Source organism: Podarcis liolepis (assembly GCF_965112155.1).
Source record: "Podarcis liolepis genome assembly, chromosome: 9".
In the NCBI taxonomy this organism is placed as follows: domain Eukaryota; kingdom Metazoa; phylum Chordata; class Lepidosauria; order Squamata; family Lacertidae; genus Podarcis; species Podarcis liolepis.
In genome coordinates this window covers 1,280,081-1,301,076 of record NC_139564.1, presented here as the reverse complement: position 1 = coordinate 1,301,076, position 20,996 = coordinate 1,280,081, and the positions used below count along the sequence as shown (strand labels likewise).

Sequence of the window (20,996 nt, the reverse complement as noted above, 5' to 3'; positions counted from 1 at the left end):
TGTGGAGCTGCCAGGGGCAGAGAGAACTTGGCATACTGCTGACATGCATCTGTCTCCAGAGACAATGGAGTGTGCTTCTGGAGGTGAAAATATTTTTTTCTTCTGAAGTCATGCTACAGTGTATTTAATTATTTTGTATTAGGTGCCTTTTGAGAATTAATCTTTTAACATTCCTTTCTTCACATAACAGTGTTAACGTAAACTGTGCATAGTTTGCATGAATTAATAATAATTAATAAAATTTAAAAATATCATCCTACGGCCTTCCAAAAAAAATCGGGTCACTTTTTGGATTCTTTTCATATGATTCTTGCTGCAGGTGTTGTTTCCTTACTCGGGAGCAGGGACAGAGGACGGATCTGTTTTAAACAGATTTATAAACGCGTTCTGAGTTTTGGGCAGAGGTGACCCAATCAAGCTTTGCCCACAACACAGTGTCTCTTGCATCAAGCACCCATTAGGCTGGAGACGCTCCTGTGACTAATTATATGCAAAAACCTCACATATAATATAAGCGTAATAGATACATGAGCCAAGTCCTAGGTAGTACTATATGTTTGCAGCATAATTTTATACATATAATTACACTTAGGTTTTTTATTTATTGCATTTCTGCCCCACCTTTTCCCCAAGAAGCCCAATGTGGCAACTGTGCTCCTCCCCCCCATTTTATCCTCACAACAGCCCTGTGAGGTAGGGCAGGCTGAGAGTGGGCAACTGGCTGGGGGGGGGGATTCGAACTCAGTGTTGCATATATCTGTTTATGTGCCAGTGACTATAGGAAACCTGGAGGGCAGATGCAAATGCTATTATATGAATTTTAATGCATATAACATATGAAAATTGTTCTTATTTTTAGTGGAGCTGAAAAGCAACAACACTCTTTTCTAACTGAGACCAAGGAGCAAGAAGGGAATCTGAAAAAGGTCTGTGTGGAGAAGCTCGGCGTTCATATTTGCAGAGAATGCCATCCCAACTGGGAGCACACATAAGGTGGAATAGGAGCAGGAGGCAGGCAGTTAAAATGTGCAGTGTGTTGGGAGCCAGGTTCAAATCCAGCGGAGAAGCTCCCTGGGTGGCCCTCCTAGGCCACATTAGGCTGAAAAAATAAGGCAAAGAAACAGGTGAGCAAGTCAGGGGAGGCAGAGTTTGGCTTCTTCCAGTATAAAATTCCAGCTTTCCAGGAGAAGGATTGCTCCAGTCTCTCAGCCTCGTTTACTGCCCATGCTTGCAATAGCCTGAAAGATCTGAGTTTTGGTTGCAGCCAAAGCTTGCGATGCCAACCAGAGCTATTCCTCACCTCTGCAGCTTTGCCGCCAAACCTCACCCACTCTCTGAACCTGTGACGGTGTTGTGGAGCCTGCACACAACTGCCTGCCCCAGCAGCGTGCGAGGAGCTAAAAGTTCAAACACCCCCAGAGCACTGGGAGAGCAAAGCATGGAAAACTAATCTTATTTTAACGGTCTCATATACCAAGCAAATTTCTCTGCTGTCCCAGGCTCAATCATTCCGGCCTTAAAGCATTTCTCCCTATCATATTTATTGATCCTATCACACTGATAGGGCCGTGGCAAACAGATAACTAAGGCAATTAACCCAGAGGTGAACTCTGGAGCCCAGAAGAATCTGCACGCGAGGCTGAGAGACAACTGGGTGGGAGATTTCCTGGAGAGAGGCAGCCCAGAGGCATGTGGGACAGAGAAGCAGCAGCAGCAGCCTCCTCCGAATGGGCCAGGACCCTCCAGGAAAACAGCCCGGATCCTGCTGCCAGGATGCAAAGCCACAGTCCCCCCCCCCCCGCCTCCCTCTGTGACACTTCTGAACTGTTGCCTTCATGTCTGCTTCATGCCACATGTCCCAAAGTTTTCACTTTGTTTCATAAACAGTGATTATTATATGTTATTGGCTATTAAGAGAAAGACCCTACAAAACTGCCTTAAATTGAGCTAGGACCATTGGGTTCATGCTCAGCACTGCCCACATTGACTGGCAGAGGCTCCCCTGGATTTCGGGCAGGTCTACCTGGAGACCCCAGGGCTTGAACCCAGGACCTTTCTGATTGGTTGGTTGGTTGGTTGGTTGCACACCCTGCATCCTCAGTTCCAAGGTTGTGTTACAGCATTAAAAACATTTTTAAAAACCTTTCAACACCTTCCAACCCTCCACACAAAGAAAATTAGCCTGCAAGGGCTGAGTGGTTAAATTAAGCCAGAGTACCTTCCAAAAGCTCATCTCATCCGCAAAGCTGTAGACACGGACCGCTTTGGGATGCGGGTGGCGCTGTGGGTTGAACCACAGAGCCTAGGACTTGCCGATCAGAAGGTCGGCAGTTTGAATCCCCGCGACGGGGTGAGCTCCCGTTGCTCGGTCCCTGCTCCTGCCAACCTAGCAGTTCGAAAGCACCTCAAAGTGCAAGTAGATAAATAGGTACCGCTCCAGCGGGAAGGTAAATGGCGTTCCGTGCGCTGCTCTGGTTCGCCAGAAGCGGCTTAGTCATGCCAGCCACATGACCCGGAAGCTGTACGCCGGCTCCCTTGGCCAATAAAGCAAGATGAGCGCCGCAACCCCAGAGTTGGTCACGGCTGGACCTAATGGTCAGGGGTCCCTTTACCTTTACCCTTTACTTTCCAAAAGCTCATCTCATCCACAAAGCTTTAGACTTATTCAACTCAACCCAATGAGCTTATGAAGACAGGAGAACAAGAAGAAATGACTCTCCTGGCACAGCATCTATCCCATGTTTTCAAAGGTCTGGAGGTTTAATGCTACTCTTTCCCTTATCTGCCCAATATCCGTGCTGGGCACGCCCCATTGGAAGGCCAACTTAGAATCCCAGTACCAGCATTGCGGAGTTGGGACTTCAGGGGTCATTTTGCCCAATGCCCTGCAATGCAGCTATCAAAGCGAAAGGATCCCTGACCGATGACTATCCAACCTCTATTTAGAAACCTCCAAGGAAGGGGCACCCACCACCTCTCAAAGGAGTACTGTGTCCAGTTCTGGGCACCACAGTTCAAGAAGGACACTGACAAACTGGAACGTGTCCAGAGGAGGGCAACCAAAATGGTCAAAGGCCTGGAAACGATGCCTTATGAGGAACGGCTAAGGGAGCTGGGCATGTTTAGCCTGGAGAAGAAGAGGTTAAGGGGTGATATGATAGCCATGTTCAAATATATAAAAGGATGTCACATAGAGGAGGGAGAAACAACAGCAGACACAGAGCAATGGATCCAAACTACAAAAAAGAAGATTCCACCTAAACATTAGGAAGAACTTCCTGACAGTAAGAGCTGTTCGACAGTGGAATTTGCTGCCAAGGAGTGTGGTGGAGTCTCCTACTTTGGAGGTCTTTAAGCAGAGGCTTGACAACCATATGTCAGGAGTGCTCTGATGGTGTTTCCTGCTTGGCAGGGGGTTGGACTCGATGGCCCTTGTGGTCTCTTCCAACTCTATGATTCTATGATTCTATGAGTCCCTTCCACTGCTGGACAGCTCTTACTGTCAGAAAGCTCTTCCTAACCTTTAGCTGGGATCTCCCTTTTTGCCATTTGAATCCACTGAAGGTCCAGCTAGAATGAGAGTTGGTGGCAGGACCTGGGGGTGGGGGGCTATGGCTCTTCCAGGCATAGGAAAGACCCTCATGGCAGGTGCAGGCAATGGGAGTACAAGGAAGGGACCCAAACAGAGAGACAAAGAGCAAGAACCCTAAAAGCGAGACAGAAACAGAGCCCAGAGTGGAAAGGCAATGGCTGGGGCGAAGAGAGAATGGAGCTTTAATGGCCTCGAATAAACTTGTTCTGAAAAGGAACACAAAGTGAAGATCAATTTACAGCAATAACAGCAGCAGCAAATCAATAGCCTGACCCACTTTCAGCTTATCGAGGGCAAACGTGGAGACTTTGCAAGGAGAAGAGCGGCTGGCCCTCTGACCAGAGAAGCCTCTTGCGCCACTGACAGAGCTTCTGCGAAAGCTGCTAGGGAAACGACAAGCAATGGAGCTTCCCATTTCTGAGGGCGGGCTTCCCAGGAGAGGAGCTAAATGGCCCCCAGCAAAAGCTCCTCTGGAATCATGGACATCCCATGAAGCTGAACGTTGGGAGACTCAGGAAATCGTTGAACTACGGAACTCCCTCCCACCAGGAGGCTGGGATGGCCACCAACTTGAATGGCTCTAAAAGATGATGAGACAAATCCATAGATGAGGAGAGGACTCTCCGAGGCCACTGGCCAGGATGGCTCTGCTCTGCCTCCACATTCGGAGACAGCAATGTTTCTGAAGACCACATGCTAGAAACCACAGACGGGGAGAGGACCCTTGTGCTCAGATCCTGCTGGCAGGCATCCCATAATGGGCATCTGTTTGGCCACTGCGAGAAGAGGATGCTGGGTGGACCACTGGCCAGATCCAGCCAGGCTCTTCTCGTGTTATGGTCTTAGGATCCTGTCTGAGCAGCTCCTCTGTTGGGGGGTGGGGAGACCTCTCAACACATGACAGGAAGCTTCCTCGATCTCCCCACAACTTTAGCTTCAAGATAGGGGTTGGCAAACTTTTTCAGCAGGGGGCCGGTCCACTGTCCCTCAGACCATGTGGGGGCCGGACCATATTTTGAAGGGGGGGAATGAACGAATTCCTATGCCCCAAAAATAACCCAGAGATGCATTTTAAATAAAAGGACATATTATACTCATGTAAAAACACGCTTATTCCTGGACCATCCCTGGGCTGGATTTAGAAGGCGATTGGGCCGGATCCAGCCCCCGGGCCTTAGGCTGCCTACCCGTGTTCAAGAGCTATCAAGACATAAAGATGCAGCTGCAGCCTGGATAAGGTCTCGGGAAGGGAGCAGGGACTCAGCAGGGCCTTCAACCTGAAGGAGAAGTCCTTCCAGATGAGGAGTCCATGCTTTGAAGGCCTCCCGCTTTTGGTGGCTCCAGGTAAGAGAGCTGGAGCCCCTCTGTTGTGTTAATGTTGTGAACCAGATAGAAGACAAGAAGCAGGACACACATCTGAAAATGCTTTCATGTCGTGAGGTTGCCAGGCAGCTCTCTCTGGGCACAATGGAGAACGACTCAAGCCTCAACACCCACCCACAAGCACCTTTCTCTTCTGAGAAGGAACGGACTGGGGTCAGACTGGTTCAAATCCCCACTCCGCCACGAGGCTCATGGGGGTGACCTTGGACCAGTCACTGCCTCTCAGCCTAAACTCCCTCCTTCCTTGTGGGAATCAGATGAGGAGCTGGAGGAGAACTACGTGGACCACCTTGAGCTCTGGGAGAAAAAGGTGGGATTGAAACGCAGTAAGTAATAAATAATGCTGCAGCTGCTGATTTCTAGGGACAGGGAGAAATGAGGGGACTTTCCTTGCACTACGCCTGGCCTGCTCAGTATTGGGGAACCCAGGACAACCTGCTGCCCTCCAGATGTTTCAGGCAACAACTGGGTGGGGCTGGCAGGAATTGTCATCCAAAACATCTGGAGGGTGCCAGGATGGGGCTTGGCTGGGATAGGACTTTACGTAGAAGGATAACCCCAGAGACCTTCCTCTGGTCCCAGGACCAGAGAAAGTGGGCTGAGGCCAGAGGAAGCTGCTCTCCCTGTGGCCCTGCCTTCTTGGGCGGAACATGGACTTCTGCCTGAGGCCAAGGCTCCAAGAATCCTTCAAGGGCAGCCCTACAGCTCAAGCACATGGCAGGAATCCAAGCTAGGCAGCTCAGGAACCAAAACAAGTAGAAATGGCATTCCTAGCTTGCCTGGCTAAGACGCCACCTGACAGCAGAAGGGACCCCTCCGGAAATTGGTGGACTCTCTTCCCTTGGAGGTTTCTAAGCAGAGGATGGGTGGACATCTGTCAGGGTTGCTTTAGTTGAGATCCCTGCATTGCAGGGGGCTGGACTGGATGACCCTTGGGTCCCTTCCAGCTCTACAACTCTATAATTCTATGAGCCCAGCAAAGGAGGGCCAGGCTGTGTTCCAGGAGGTGTTGGGAGGAGAGAGGTGTCCTCTGGGAGTGGGAATCCCATTGTCCCCCAAACGACTGACCCAACCACCAATACTTGATTCAGCTTCAGTTTTCTTGACACAGGCAGAAGCAAGCCTCTAAGTCCATTGAACAAGAACCCCAAAACAAGGAATTGCCCATGGGAGGCATGCATGCCATTCCCTGCCCACCCACAGGCTTCAGGTTGGGATTCCATGGCAGACTCTGGTTCCAAATCCCGCTCCCTCCCCTGGCAGCCCAGAGCGACTCGCTTTTCCGCCCGCTCTGGGGTTCAAGGCCGAGATGGCTTTCCTCCAGGCTGACAAAGGGGGAGCTTGTGGCCTGGGCGCTCTGCGCAGGGGCTCTCCTCTTTGGGCCCCCTCCCCGCTGCACCCTTATGCACACACGGAGCGAGATACAGCCGCCCGGCGAAGTCTGCGGTCCTGTTATCAGGGCCTTTTCTTTCTGTTTTATCGCCAGCCGCAGCCGAGTTCAGGGAGAGCAGGAAAGGAGGGGGGGTCAGGTGCAGGTCAGGGTGTGGTGTTGCCCCTGCTCCCTTATCAGCAGCTGAAGAAAGTGAATCCACCTGGTTTGTTTCTGGCTGTTAAGTGCGGCAGGGTCAGCCAGCATAGCAGCGGGTCGCCCAGAGTTCACCCTTCCTCCGGCCGCCTCGGTTATCGGCGGCGGCAGCGCTCAGCTCATCAACTTTCTCCACCTTGCAAGCAGCAATTTCCTGGTCCTCCACGGCTCGCCCCTCCCTGTAATCTAAACAGACAGGGCTCCGCACTCAGTGGCAGCCTTGCGCACTAATGCGCCGGCCACTCCTCCCCACCCCACCCCACCCCCGCCCCGTCCCGGTGCTAATGGGATGACAGCCCCTGTTAGCCAAGCTCCACTTGCTCTCCTCTGCTGCTCTGATAGCCCCCCCCCCCGGCAAGGCGTGTCCCCGGAGGAAAGGGCGTTGCCCAGATGGAGCTGCACCAGCAACTCAACCGGTCGGGGTCTTAGCAAAGGGCCTGATTAACTGCGGCTCAGAGGGAGGCCTTTGGATTCGGGAGAGATGCAAGTGGCACCGTGGCCCCAAGACTGGTGTCCTGGGGTGAGATGAACCCAACATACTGAGAGAAGGGCAAATTTAAACTTGGGAAGAAGTTCGTTCCCTGGAGAGAACTGGACCTCTGTTGTTTCAGGTGGTCTCAGAGGTATGGGGAGCACTGCTGCTGCTGCTGCTTTTGCTGCTCTTGAGCCTGTGGCCGGCCAGAAGTCATAGCTATTTGAGATTCCTACTGCTCTGCTTCAAAAAGGGATGCGGGTGGCGCTGTGGGTTAAAGCACAGAGCCTAGGGCTTGCCGATCAGAAGGTCGGCAGTTCAAATCCCTACGACAGAGTGAGCTCCCGTTGCTCGGTCCCTGCTCCTGCCAACCTAGCAGTTCGAAAGCACGTCAAAGTGCAAGTAGATAAATAGGTACCACTCTGGCAGAAAGGTAAACAGCATTTCCATGCGCTGCTCTGGTTCGCCAGAAGCGGCTTAGTCCTGCTGGCCACATGACCCGGAAGCTGTACACCGGCTCCCTTGGCCAATAAAGTGAGATGAACGCCACAACCCCAGAGACGGCCACAATAGGACCTAACGGTCAGGGGTCCCTTTACCTTTACTGCTCTGCTTCACTCTAAGGTCCCTGGCAGTCAAAAGAACATTGCTATTGCCAGTGGGCAAGGCAAGGTGATTTGCCACTAGCTGAAAGGTACCCTAGACAGGCCAGAAAACAACTCAAAGGGTCTTCTCTCTATTAACCAGGGATCCGAACGTGATAGAGGCTAGTTCAGGATTACACCTACACCAAGAAAAATTAATTCCAATGCACCCTGCTCCACTTACAGACTTGCACAATTCCACAGGGATAGTGGATTTAAGGGGACGCTCCCTGGCTTCAGTACAATGGCCAAGACAGCACAGCGGGCAGAATTCTGTGTCTGGAAGAACAGAATCTTAAGAATTGGAAGGTACCCCAAGGGTCATCTAGTCCAACCCCCCGCAATGCAGGAATCTCAACGAACGCATCCATGACAGATCCAGCCTCTAGACACGCAGGACAGAGGTTCAGACATTACACTTTTGCCAGGTGAAATGGACTCCCTTGGAAGCTGTTGGACTCTCCTTCCTCGGAGGTTTTTAAGCAGAGCTTGGATGGACATCTGTCCTGGATGACTCTCATGACCTCTCCCAACTCTGCCATTCTGTGATTCTATAATAGGTGTCTGTGGTGGGGAGCTTATTTTGCTGAACCTATTTTAGCTCACCGGGCGGCTGCAATGATCACACTGGGCAGAGATACAGAGGAACCTGTCTCAACCCTTGAGAACGGCATCCCGTCACTTCGCCTTTAGAGCTTCCGCCTGTACAAGTCCGACCTTGCGCTGCATCTCTCAAATCACTGGTTGTCTGTCAAAAAGCCAACTGGTACAGGATGCAGCTCTGCCAGCTGCCAAGCCTGTGCCACCAGCAGCACAGGGCTCTGCCCGGTCCCTGTAAGGATCACGCACAACGTGGCGGCACATGGCTCTCTCTGGCACCTGGACAGCGGATGAGAGACCATCTTGGCTGTGAGTCCCAGAAGACCTGCTCCCTGCCTTGCTGGCCTGAGAGGCCCTGACTGACTCCAGCTACAAAAGTCGAGGCTCCAGACTCTTGGCCTTGTTGCTGTTTTTGATACTGTTTGTATCTTTATTTTAGTTCTTGATATGATTTATGAGGAAATTGTTTGATGCCGTATTTATTGTTCAGGACTACTCTTGTTATGTTTGTAATTGCTTTTTTCAAGTTTGTAAGCTGCCTTGAGCGTAGCTGGAACAATGGAAAGGCGGCATACAAATAAAATGACTCACGGTGCTTGTGTGAGGATAGTAAAGGGAACCAAAGGCACGGGCTGCCTCCCCATGGAGCGTGCAGCGCAACGGAGGGCTGCTGGTGTGTAAGTCTCCTCTCATGCACAGCTGCTTCATGGGAGCATCTAAAAACAGTGCCGTTCCAATAAACCTTGTGAGATGATGAAATCCTAGAATGGGGGAGCTAACTGCGGCTGAATGCGGGTCTGAAGGCACATCCAAATGGGAATAATGCAGAAGGAACCAACCACAGCAACTGCGCATTCAGAGGAAGGGCACTAGTTCCCTGGCAGAGCGCATGGTTTGCATGCAGGCAGTCCCAAGTTTGATTCCCAGCAGGGCTAACCTGAAGAACCGCTGCTGCCAGTCAGTGTAGGCAATACTGAGTTAAATAGAACAGGGGTCTGACTCGGTAGAAGGTGGAGCACCTGATATTTCCATGTTCCTTTGCTCCCAATGGGCAGGGCATTTGGGTCCGCCTCCCAAAAGACTAGCTGGCGATACGTCTGGGTTGAGAAAGTACTGGCCCAGTTACTTTGGCAACAGGGACCTGCTCCTGCTCTCCCCTCGTGAACGTTTCCCTAACCTTTTACAAGGAGGCGTTTTAAAAAAAAAGCCAAAAAAGAGAGAGTCGCTTTTTAGTGGGGGTAGAGTGTTGCACCCTGAACCCCACCCAAGATGCCCCTGAAACCCATTTCTCAGCTGTCGCCTCGCTGACTTCCACCGAGATTCAGCAAAGTTCAACCCGCACGTCTGCAGGAAGTGTGGAGTTCAGGCAACACCTCGCAGCCCTCGTGGAGTAATTACAGCTGCATCCAAACCACAGGGAGATTAAGTGCTATTTTCGGCTCTCCATAATCTTATTGGGCCACCGCAAGAACCTCCCCTCTCCTCCTCTCTCCCCCCCACCCACCGGTGCCGACGTCGGAAATCAATTCCGCAACTGGTCAAGGGGAGTAATTTTCTCTGCGGCTTTTAACAAATTGCTGTGCCTCGTATCGCTGGATGGCACGAGCCAAAGGCCACTTTGTATTTGCCGATTAGCACTGCTCAATTAAATTCCTCTCCTCGCTGGCACGGAGAGCTAATCTGCTCTAAGCGGCCAGTAAGCTCCTTTCTCCGTGTGAAATTGGTCCCAGATTTCGGCCTCTGATTTCCACCTGTTTGGGGTCGTGCCACGCTCAGGAGAGGAAGGTTCAGCCAGAGTGCCAAGGGACCAGGCAGGGTTCAGGCTAACACTTCCACTACCAGTGGGTTAATTATAACTTCATTCTCAAACACACACACAAGCGGCTTGCTTCAACTCCCAGTGACCTTACCTACTTAATTTTTTTTACATCTGCGGAGTAAATTTCTGTCAGCAAAACTGAAAGGCCAAGCAGAGTTCAAAGTAACAATTCATGTTAAAAAAACAAAGGTTGCCCAGAACTAAATCACAGCCTTAAACAGTGAACCTCCCATAAAACACACAGGAGCTTTTAAGGTGAGCAGAGACGTTTCCCTGGAACTGCAAAGCACCCACCTGACAAATGGCTCTCTCCAAAGCTGCCTGCGGAAGAAGCCACCCCAGCGCATGCCGGCCTCTGGAAATTTACATGCTGCTGATGCCCACGTAAAACCCGCCTTGTCAGGCTGCCCTTGCGAGGAGGAATTCGTGGCAGCATAAACTCAGCCCAAGGCGTCTCTAGAGCGTGGCTTTCTGTGACCTGGTGCTCAGCACTCCTGTGCTAAACCAGAAGAATGGCAAAGGACATCAAGTGGGCACCTTGGCACTGGGTGGGCGTGGGCAGAGGGTGGGCGCATGTTTGCCCGCGACAAGTAGACCCAGGTGCACCTTGCAGTGGAGATCAGCACAAGGTGAATTCAAAGCGGCTCTCATGGCGAAGGCAGAAGAGCTGCTTGGTCAGGATCAGGCCCAAGAGCCCACCTTCAAAGCCAACATCTGGCACCCCCACTGCGGCAAGACAGAGACCTTTGGAAGCTCAAAGGCAGCGCATGCAGGCAGTGGCTTTTGCCCGCCTGGACTTATGCATGTGGGCGCCCACGCACAGTGTGGACCAAGGAATGGAAAAATTGCATTATGCCACGAGTCAGCTGAGCTGCTGGCAAATAAATAAATAAATAAATAAATGTCAGATCCAGGAGAAAGCTGGTGAGAGGGTTTGCTGGAGACCCTTCGAATATCCACACGCTTTGCATAGGTAGCCTTCTTTGCAACTCAGTTGAACGGCACCATTTTTCAGAACATGTAGTAGTAGTAGTAGTAATAATAATAATAATACCCCGCCCATCTGGCTGGGCTTCCCCAGCCACTCTGGGCAACCCGTGGTCTGGTCCTCAAGCACTATGTCAATCTTCCTCTAAGGATTTGGCTCAGAGAATGAAATAATGACAGCCAATACCACCCCATCTGATATAGAGCACCAACATGCAAGGCCATGGCCAGGAGGACACACCATTTTAGGGAGCAAAACTTAATTTTCACATATATCTTCAGTGAGGGGCTTAAAATATGTTTTTGGTGTGGGGAATCAAAATCTGCTTTTTGTGATTGGACAACATTTAGCTTGGTACGTCTACGTTTGATGGAGAGGCACATGAACTGCTTTCAGAAAACCAAGGAATGTTAATTTTACCTTCTGAAAATGTCAGGTAATGCTAAATAAATAAGAATAACCATATAATATATATATATAATATATGCAAGTCATTGGCAATCCTTTTAAACGATTTCAATGCAATTTTACACACATTTTACTTACCAATCAAAACTAAATTATATTAATTTGACCAAAGTATCTTTTGATTTCCCAAGTCAAGTCATGTTACAACTTTTTAGCACCCCTCATGTTTGGAATTTGGAAGTTGAAAAATTAAACTCTGCTTTCAAGACAAGGTTGGGAGCAATCCTATACCCTTTTAAATGGGTTTGTGGGATGGGGTGTGGGGAAGGGATTATTGTCTCATTTTATTTTTGTTTATATTGTGCATTTTGTGTTTTGAAACTGCCCTGAGATCTGTAGCTGAAGGGTGGCATACTGAAGGAATGAATGAGTCAAGCATAAAGGGCAGGGAAAGGGTTCGGAGGAAAGAGAAAGATCACGCCAGCCTAACAGCAGGGAACAAGCAGCCCATCACCTTTTATGTTAAAATGATATCACGGAGACACAAGCTGACAAAATCAAAAGTTGAGCAAGGGGCTTGATGGGAGATGCTCATCCCTGATGCCACTGCAAGGACCTGAGGGTTATCTCCATCATCATCATCATCATCTCAAATGTTGTTAACTCCGACCTGCCCTTCACCAGCAGGGCCCAGGGAGGGTTACAAGGCAGGAGCATCATCCCACCTGCAGAAAAGCTCCTCTGTCTTTGGTCTCGGGGTATCACTTCAGGCTCAGCCTGCTGGTTCCTCAGTTGTCCCTCTCTCTGCCGCCACCTGCTCTGTCAACAATGTTTAGGCAACACGAAAATCTTTAAATGAAACGAGGTACCAAACTTGCCATGCAGGTCATCGTCTGTAAACTTTTATTTTCAGTTTATGAAGCAATTCTACATCCTCCCACCACGCTGACGAAGAATTCTACGAAACAGTTGTCAATATCCGGAATTACTGTTCAGTGCTGGGACATCATATTTGCTGAATACACAAAGCTTCACAGCTTGTCTTTCATCGTACAAAGTTTGGTACCTCGCTTCATTTAAAGATTTTCAGAGACTTTGAGACTGAAGATTTCATTTTGAGCTTGTTACTGTTTGAAGGAATTCTATAAAGATTGTCTATTACTTATGTATATGGTCATCGTGTTGCCTAGACTTTGCTGATGTTCTCTTTGCAGCACAGGGGTTCGGATACTTATTGCCATCTGCTCTGTGGCAGGCGCCTGACTCAACTCAACCCACCGCCTCAACTCCAACGCTGCTTTGACCATCTCAGCTGCTTCCTCCTAATGCTGCTCTCCCTCCCAGCTGGTCCTGAGGCTGCAGGTGTCCATGACAGCCCAACAAGAGAAGCAGAGAGCAACTGAGTGAAACGGGGAGCCCACCCGCCGGCTGCTGGGGTGGGGGTGTTAGATGGGGACTGGGCCGTTCCCCTCAGCAACGCACTTGCAAAGCCACAGAGAGCTTGGGAGTGGGAGAGAAGGGGCCGTTCATGTGCAACTCACCACTTTCACGCATGGAAACTGCACACAGTGCACATTGGGTGAGTTGAGCTACTCCAAAAAATCAGATGTGTGTGCTGCCCTGTCCTTGCCCTTCCTTCCTGGGTTGTATATCCCCTGCTCAGCTCCTGCCTCCACCCCGCCAAAGGGGAGAGGGCAGCGGCTGAGTTGCGAGGGCTGATTGCTGGGGCTCCACTCAGGGTTGCTTTGGGTCTTTCACAGCCGCAGACAGGATCCTATAACGGCAAAGCTGACCAGGCTTTGTTGCTTTCCCCTGTACCTCGAGTTACAAACGCCTCAGGTTACAAACGCTTCAGGTTACAAACTCCGCTAACCTGGAAGAGTTACCTCGAGTTGAGAACTTTGTCCCAGGATGACAACAGAAATCATGTGCCAGCGGCACAGCAGCAGCAAGAGGCCCCATTAGCAAAAGCACGCCTCTGGTTAAGAACAGTTTCAGGTTAAGAACAGACCTCCGGAATGAATTAAGTTCGTAACTAGAGGTACCACAGTATCCCCCCCTTCCACGCTGAACATGGGCAGAGGTGCAGGCATGCCGCGAGTGAGGAGACCTCTGCAAGCAGATGAAAACATGGGCAGGATGTTGATTTCACTCGTAGTATAACAAATGCCACGGACAACATGGATTGATATAAAAGTTAGAGTATAGAAGAATATGCAGTTGTAAATGTTCAAAATGGGACCCCATGGAGGGGGTGGGGGGGGAGTCCTGAAATTTGGAGGAATCTCTGTACAGTGGTACCTCAGGTTAAGAACTTAATTTGTTCTGGAGGTCCATTTTTAACCTGAAACTGTTCTTCACCTGAAGCTCCACTTTAACTAATGGGGCCTCACGCTGCCGCTGCGAAGTCACAGCGCGATTTCTGTTCTCATCCTGAAGCAAAGTTCTTAACCTAAAGTAGTATTTCTGGGTTAGCGGAGTCTGTAACCTGAAGCATCTGTAACCTGAAGCGTATGTAACCCGAGGTACCACTGTATATAGTTATATTTTTTGGATTTTTATAACTTTGTATTTGTAAAATCAGTGGGGGGGGTTTCTTAAAAAATATTTAGGGGTACCCTCATTTTCCCACTCCTATTGAAATACTTCCCCTCAATTAGTCCAAACTTAGATTCACAAAATGTTTAGGGGTATGCGTACCCCTGCATCCCCCCCCAGGAAAATGCACTGTGTAAAACTAAATAAAAATGATTTCTTAAAAATAAAAGAGTGAGGCTCCGTGCGTACTGGAAGATGGTGTGCCTAACATTTTATGCTTTCCCTCCTAGTGGATTTTATGAATTCTGCAAAACAAAAAAATTCCTGAGATCTCCCTTTTCCTGGCTATTTAAATGTCTTTTTTTAGCAGAAATGAATGAATAAACTGATGCAATTCATGGAGGTTCCAGATTTCATCAGATAATGAATGCTGCCGATGAATGGTCTTGTTTTATTTCTTACTCAAATTTGTAGACGTTGCTTTTTGCATTCTTTTTCTTTTCTTCCTAAATCATTATAAGTGGGGAAAGAATAGGCCGCCCCACTGCTGCGTCGCATGTGAATTGGGCAGACGCAGCTTGGCTGCACTGGATCATCTAGTGTGGTCCTGTGAAACAGCCTAAGCCGTGGGGCCGGCCCTGCCGTTAGACAGAGTGAGGCCATGTGTGTCTGTAGGAAGCAGGCGTTTGGGGACAGTCCTGTGTGCGCTGAGCAACCTGCCTCGCTGCCCTCGGGTGAGGGGGCGGACACAGCGCCCCACAACCAGCAGCGGAGGGAGCTCAGCCGCCAGGCTGCCCAGCTCTGCCCATGCGCATGGGATACTGGGGGTGGGGGGGATGGGGGAGCAAATCCCGTCTTTTGCCTCAGGCAGCAAAGCATCTTGGGCTGGTCCTGCCAAGCCACCCTCAAAACCTTAAGCTCCCTGATCTCGCCCCTGGAGTAAAGAGTGATCAGATCTGATGTGCTGACTCAGGTAAAAACCAGGGGCGAAACAGATGCAGGAGAAACACAATCCCCAAGAAGCTGCCTTGCCCAGTGAGGGGTGTGCTCGGCTGTCGGATGCAATTGCCATCACGGAGCCTCGCTCTTTCTAACTGTGCGTACATTCAAAACCCAGTTAAAACTATTTGGTTGAATTAATTCTACAAAATTCACAATCTTGATCCAGCGACAGCAGCTTTTCAAAGTCTGGTAGTCTGTTACACTGCCAGCACCACGTTTGCCACCCCCTTGGCTCCTAGTGCCCCCCACACCCAGGTGTGTCATCCCGCTGCCCACTTTGGGAACCCCTGGCCCAGGGGGTCCCAGAAAGACCCCAGGGGGGAGCCTTGTCTTCAGCGTGGGGCTCCACAGTTCAACACAACGCTTCGAAGGACAGCTGAAAGTAGGACCAAAGATGTAAGGAAGGAAAGCCAGGAAGGAAAAGGAAAGAGGAAGTCAAGAGAAACGAGGCGAGGCTGGCAGATGAAAATGGTGGATTTTTCGGAGCTGGCTGATCTGACCGGAAGAGTCCGTGACCAGAAGGAGGAGGATTATCAGGAAGAAAGGACAAAATTTAAAGATTATTTAGTTAAATATGTTAAGTTAAGTTAATTGGAGATGCTTGCAAAAAACAGATGGGCTTAGGATTGAAATAGGTAATGTGATGAATGAATATGTTTAATGCTGAATTTGAAAGAAAGAAAGATGTTAAGTGATTAATTTTATAAGAATATTGGTTTTGGAAAACCGTTAGAATGATATCCACTGAAATTCAACCAGGGGGATACGAGGAAGTCACTTAACAATGTTACTAAGTTTGGTTTAAATACGGTTGAGATTTATGTTTGTTTGTTTGTTTTTTAAAAAATGGAAAATCAATAAAAAAAATTGAAGGGGAAAAAAAAGAGAAACAAGGCGAGGAATGTGGTGTTTTCGAATTCGGGCAGAAGAAGATGCCTTCCAGCTCCACAATCCTATGACACCCCTTTTTCGTTTCTTTGGGCCCCTAAACACACACACACATTTCGTGGGCCACAGCCTGGGCCTCTTGCACATCTTTCCAAAAGGATTCCTCCTCCGTCCCTGGCAGCAGCAGCATCCCTCCGAGCCAGGTGACACATTCGAGACACACACGCCCCTTCTTGGGTAACAGACACCACCTCCTCGCCCTGATAGGACCTGATGAAAAATTCACCATGGCTCCGGCTGCAGTGCCAGGGAAGGAGCTGGCCGGCCGGGTCTCTTTTTACCTTCCTCAGGTTACAGCTCTGACCCAAGAGCATCGCGCGGCACAGCCGCCCAAACTCCTGTCAGGATGTGGGGCTGCACATTCTCAAGAGCAGCCCCATTAATGAGGGAGGCCAGACCCGCTGAAAGGGAGCCCTTGGCACTCTCTCGCTCGCACCACCGGGGCTGGGAGGGGTCCTGGGTTTCGGCTCCAGGGTCTGCCTGTTTCGATGCTGCTCCTGCCCCCCCCCCCATGCTCAAGATGAGGCACAAGGCCACAGCTGGGTCACTTCTCCACAAGTCAGGTGTGCTTGCAAGAGTAAGAGGTGTGATGAAGCCCATGTGCGGGCTCTGAGCCAGAAGATGTACATTTTTAAAAAACAAAAACCAAATTCTGAACCAAGGAAATCCAAATCAGCAGTCAGAATAACTGCATGTAAATTAAACACATCTGGATCCGTTTTGCATAATGCGACTAGCTTCCAAGATTTAGTTTTTTTTCTGGTTAAGAGGAGAAATGAAAGTGGCTGTAATATTCAGCACCGGGTTCAGCGACCCAAGCAGGGCAGAGAAATTTTATCCTGAACTTCCGCAAGGCCACCTGACTCATCTGACTCCACCCCATCCCCACTCCTGAACCATGAGGACTACTCTCATGAAACAATGGCTAGGGGCAGGGGCTCAATTCTGTGCAAGGTCCCCCATTCCAGATTCCTCCTCCAGATTTACCTTGTGTTATGCTTCAGAAAAGAGAAAGAGATTAACACCAACTTCTTTCCCATTAAATTATGGTGTCCTCAGCTTCTCTTGTTGTTTTCAGTGATTTTTTTGTTTTGTTTTAATTTGCTGGTTGCTCAGAGACCCCACTTTGGGGTGGAAAAATGGGATCTAGGTGGATACATGAATATATCAATCAAGTGTTTGTACATGATCTGCTGCAGGACCTCCCGCAATTACCACCTCAACAGGAGGATGCAGGAACAGGGTCTTTTGTGTGGTGGCTCCTCCTGCCCCTTGGACCTTCTGCTCTTCTCTTGTATATCAGTCAGGCACCATTCTCAGAGTCTCTTCAGAGCCCACTGAGGAGCTGCCTTTTGAGTGGAGGTCTGTGCCTGAAGTGGATTTGAAATGGCTTCTCTATGTATGCTCCAGTTGTTAAAACAATTCAAAATGTCTCCTGGGAAGCAAGTCCTCCCTATATCCATTAAATCTGAATTAATTAGAAGTCCATTCATCAGTCCTCTTGGAAATGGCAAAGCCATTGGCAAAAGCCGCCACTTCTCCAAAGTGGAGGGACCCCAAATAGAACACACACACAAAAGTCCACTTCTTGGCCATTGCCATCTGGTCTGCTGAGGGAGAAGGCTAACTGGGTTTCTTAACTAAGGGCTTTGCTACTGCTGCTGCTGCTGCTTGGTTTCCTTTCCTGGGACACAAGAAAACTTGACACCTGCCTGTGCCACTCTCCCCCCCCCCCTCTCTCTCTCTCTCACACACACACAGATACACACACCAAGGCTCATCAGCTCGGCAAACAGATACAGGTTTCCTGGGGTTGCCTACTGAGCCATTTGCCAAGTGCTGAAATGTTCCTATGGCTGTGGATCCGATTGTGCAAATACTTTGCACGCACCCCTCAATATAAGCAAATCAACAGCTCCGACAGTTTTAATTCAAAACGTGCACTTGGTATTAAGAAGGGGGGGGGGGTGTGATTTTTCAGACCTGGAACTTGAGCTCCTTTGGCTGCGAGGCCAAGTTGGACCGGCGGCAGGTAGCATACCCTCTTCCTTGCAAAAAAGGGGGGCTGCTGGTTGATACTCCCACAGCACCCCCTACTGGCTGAAGGCCTGGGAAGGGAACCAACGGCACCTGGGCAAATGTTCTGGAGCAGAAGCAACGGGGCTGAAGACTCGCCCTCCCCGTGGGGAAAGCGCAGCTCACATGCTAAAAACATGAAGAGCAATTCAGAGTCAAGTTGCAGCTCTGAAGCTAAATCGCCTTGATGCAACAGAAGCTCTCGCAGGATCCAGCCGACTTACTCAGAGGCTGGAATCTGACACTGTATTAAAACTGGCTGCGATTGACTCGAGTATTAAATAATCGTAGCCTGGGCGAACGCAGCCATACCAGTAAATGTAACTGCAGTTTCTTTCCTGGCTGTGCCAAAATATTCCAGCCATCATCCTCGCTGAGGCCCCTTTTGCAGAACAAAGATGGTACAGAATAAATGCAGACAGCATCTCGAAAGCGACTGCTAGAGACCCCATCCCGTCCCTGGGTGTCCTTGGGGCAACAGAGGGGCTGGCAAGCCCCCTGTGGGGAATGGTGAAGGGGGCTGCTCCTTTTCATCCCCTCCCTGCAAATCCATATTTAACAGGGCTCTAATACCTGCAAGACAGCAAAATCACTAAGCGGTTTTCAAAACACTGTTATTGTCAATTGAACTTATACCCTGCCCTTCCTCCCAAACGTTGTGGACTCCCATTCCTAGCAGCCCTAGGAATTATTTTCCAAAGCATCTGGACTTGAAATATGTCGCTGTGAATACGGTTTAAGTGGGGTGTAGTGGGAAGGAGGGGGAAAGCAACACTTTTGTGATATGTCTATTGACCTCCTTTTCTTATAAGCAAAGCAGCTCCTTGGCATTTTGGACCACACAGCATCATCTCCAATTCTGGAGCAGACCTAGGCTGCTGTCCTCTGGAGATGCAGGGGATCCAGGCAACTATTCAGAAGCCTGTAGTTTTCTACCTCAATAATAATGATAATAATAATAATAATAATAATAATAATAATAATAATAATAATAAATTATTATTGTTATTATTATTATTATTATCATTATTATTATTATTATTACCCCGCCCATCTGGCTGGGCTTCCCCAGCCACTCTGGGAGGCTTCCAACAAAATATTAAAATACAGTAATGCATCAAACATTAAAATCTTCCCTAAACAGGGCTGCCTTCAGGTGTCTTCTAAAAGTTGTTGTTCTCTTTGACATCTGGTGGGAGGGTGTTCCACAGGGCGAGTGCCACTACCAAGAAGGCCCTCTGCCTGGTTCCCTGTAACTTGGCTTCTTGCAACTTTGCTTTTTGCGACTGCTGCCTTGCCACTGTGCCTGGGCAGGGGGCTGCAGGCAGAGTATCTGTTGCTCAAAGGTGGCTGGGTCAGACTGGGCACCTTTGGAGAGCAAGGAGAGTGGTTTGTATAGAACGGGAGGACCTCCCCTGAGCAAATTGTGACACAGGGTGGGCTGCAGAGCCAACGAGAAGGAGCAAGCACACCAAGGCCACGAGGAAGGCTCCTGAGAACCAAACCATTGAAATCCTGACTGCAGGTGCACATGTGTGAACAGTTTTCCAAAAGGGTTACACAGAGAGACGGGTAAAAGGTAAAGGACCCCTGACAGTTAAGTCCAGTCGCAGATGACTCTGGGCTTGCGGTGCTCATCTTGCTTTACAGGCCGAGGGAGCCGGCGTTTGTCCGCAGACAGTTTTTCCGGGTCATGTGACCAGCAGGACTAAGCTGCTTCTGGCACAACGGATCACCGAAACCAGAGCAGCGCTTGGAAACACTGGTGGTTTAGTCTGAGAATGGAACTGCGTTTTTCCAAGACAGTGGGCTGACTATGATCCCAGTGGAACATCACAGGAGTCTCTGCTGCCCTGCTCAGAACCTTCCTTGAAGCATCTCACTGCTCATGGTCCAAGCTCAGAGCAGTCACAGAATCATAGAACAGGACGGCAGCTCCCAGGGTCCTCTTGTCCCAACCGCTGGAATGCAGGAATCCCAGCTCAAGAATCCCATGACAGATGGCCATTCAGCCTCTGCTTGAAAACCTCCAAGGAAGGAGAGTCCCCCACCTTTAGAGTCAGAAAGTACTTCCTGACATCGTCATAACCTCCTTCCTTGCCATTTGAAGATTCTGACTGAACATTAGGAAGAACTTTCTGGTCAAAGTCACCAGAGCAATCTCAGCTTTTACGTTCGGCCTCAAATCTGGGGTCTTCTCTTTCTTCCACAGCATTTGGGATCACTTTGTGGAGAGTCTGCAAACGAGGCAAAACAGCAACTTCCGACGGGGAAATGAGTCCGCACCACGGCACATCCCAGGGTGGAAGGTGTTCTGGGATGGCCTGATCCCTCGGGGCGTAGAGAGGCTGAAAGCCGACTTGGCAGGGAAGGGGATTGCGGGGAGGGAAGGAGGGAGGGTTGAGAAGAGAGCAGAGCCGATGGAGGCTAGAGAAACACCCCATGGTCCAGAGAATGCCACTGGGAATGTAAGCCCATGTCAGCCTCGGAAACAAACGGCACTGCATCATCGTGGCAGCTGAGACAAAGCGGGGTGTCTTTTAATGGACAAAGATTGTTTTGATGAAAAAAGGGCATCAGTCATTGCATCTCACTTCATTCAGACTTTCTCCTCCACCGCCATCCATCTTCACTGCCAACAGATGACAGAAGCGAGGCCCCCACCACCACCCCACACGCCCCCCCACAGGCCGGGGTGTCGCCCCCGCTCCGTAACAAATGACTTTGCTGGAAAATGGCCTCTTTCCTCCGCATCTGCGCTTGCCAAAGCCCAGGGGCACCCTATGGCCCACCACAATCGGCGAGGCTGCCACAATGAGGTCCCACTAATGGGCGGAGCCTCTGGCCACCGGTGGAAGCGGGAACAGAAGCGGCACAGTTTGGGGCTGGAGGCAGCGCCTGTGAGAAAGAACATTCGCCTCCCCCTGGACGCACCAACGGA

General features: G+C 49.9%; 1 protein-coding gene across 4 annotated transcripts in view; it reads right to left on the bottom strand.

The window, feature by feature from the left end:
• EXOC6B (exocyst complex component 6B) overlaps window positions 1-20,996 on the bottom strand; it is a 225,633-nt gene that overhangs the window by 36,949 nt on the left and 167,688 nt on the right. The gene's annotated exons all lie outside the window — the stretch shown is intronic.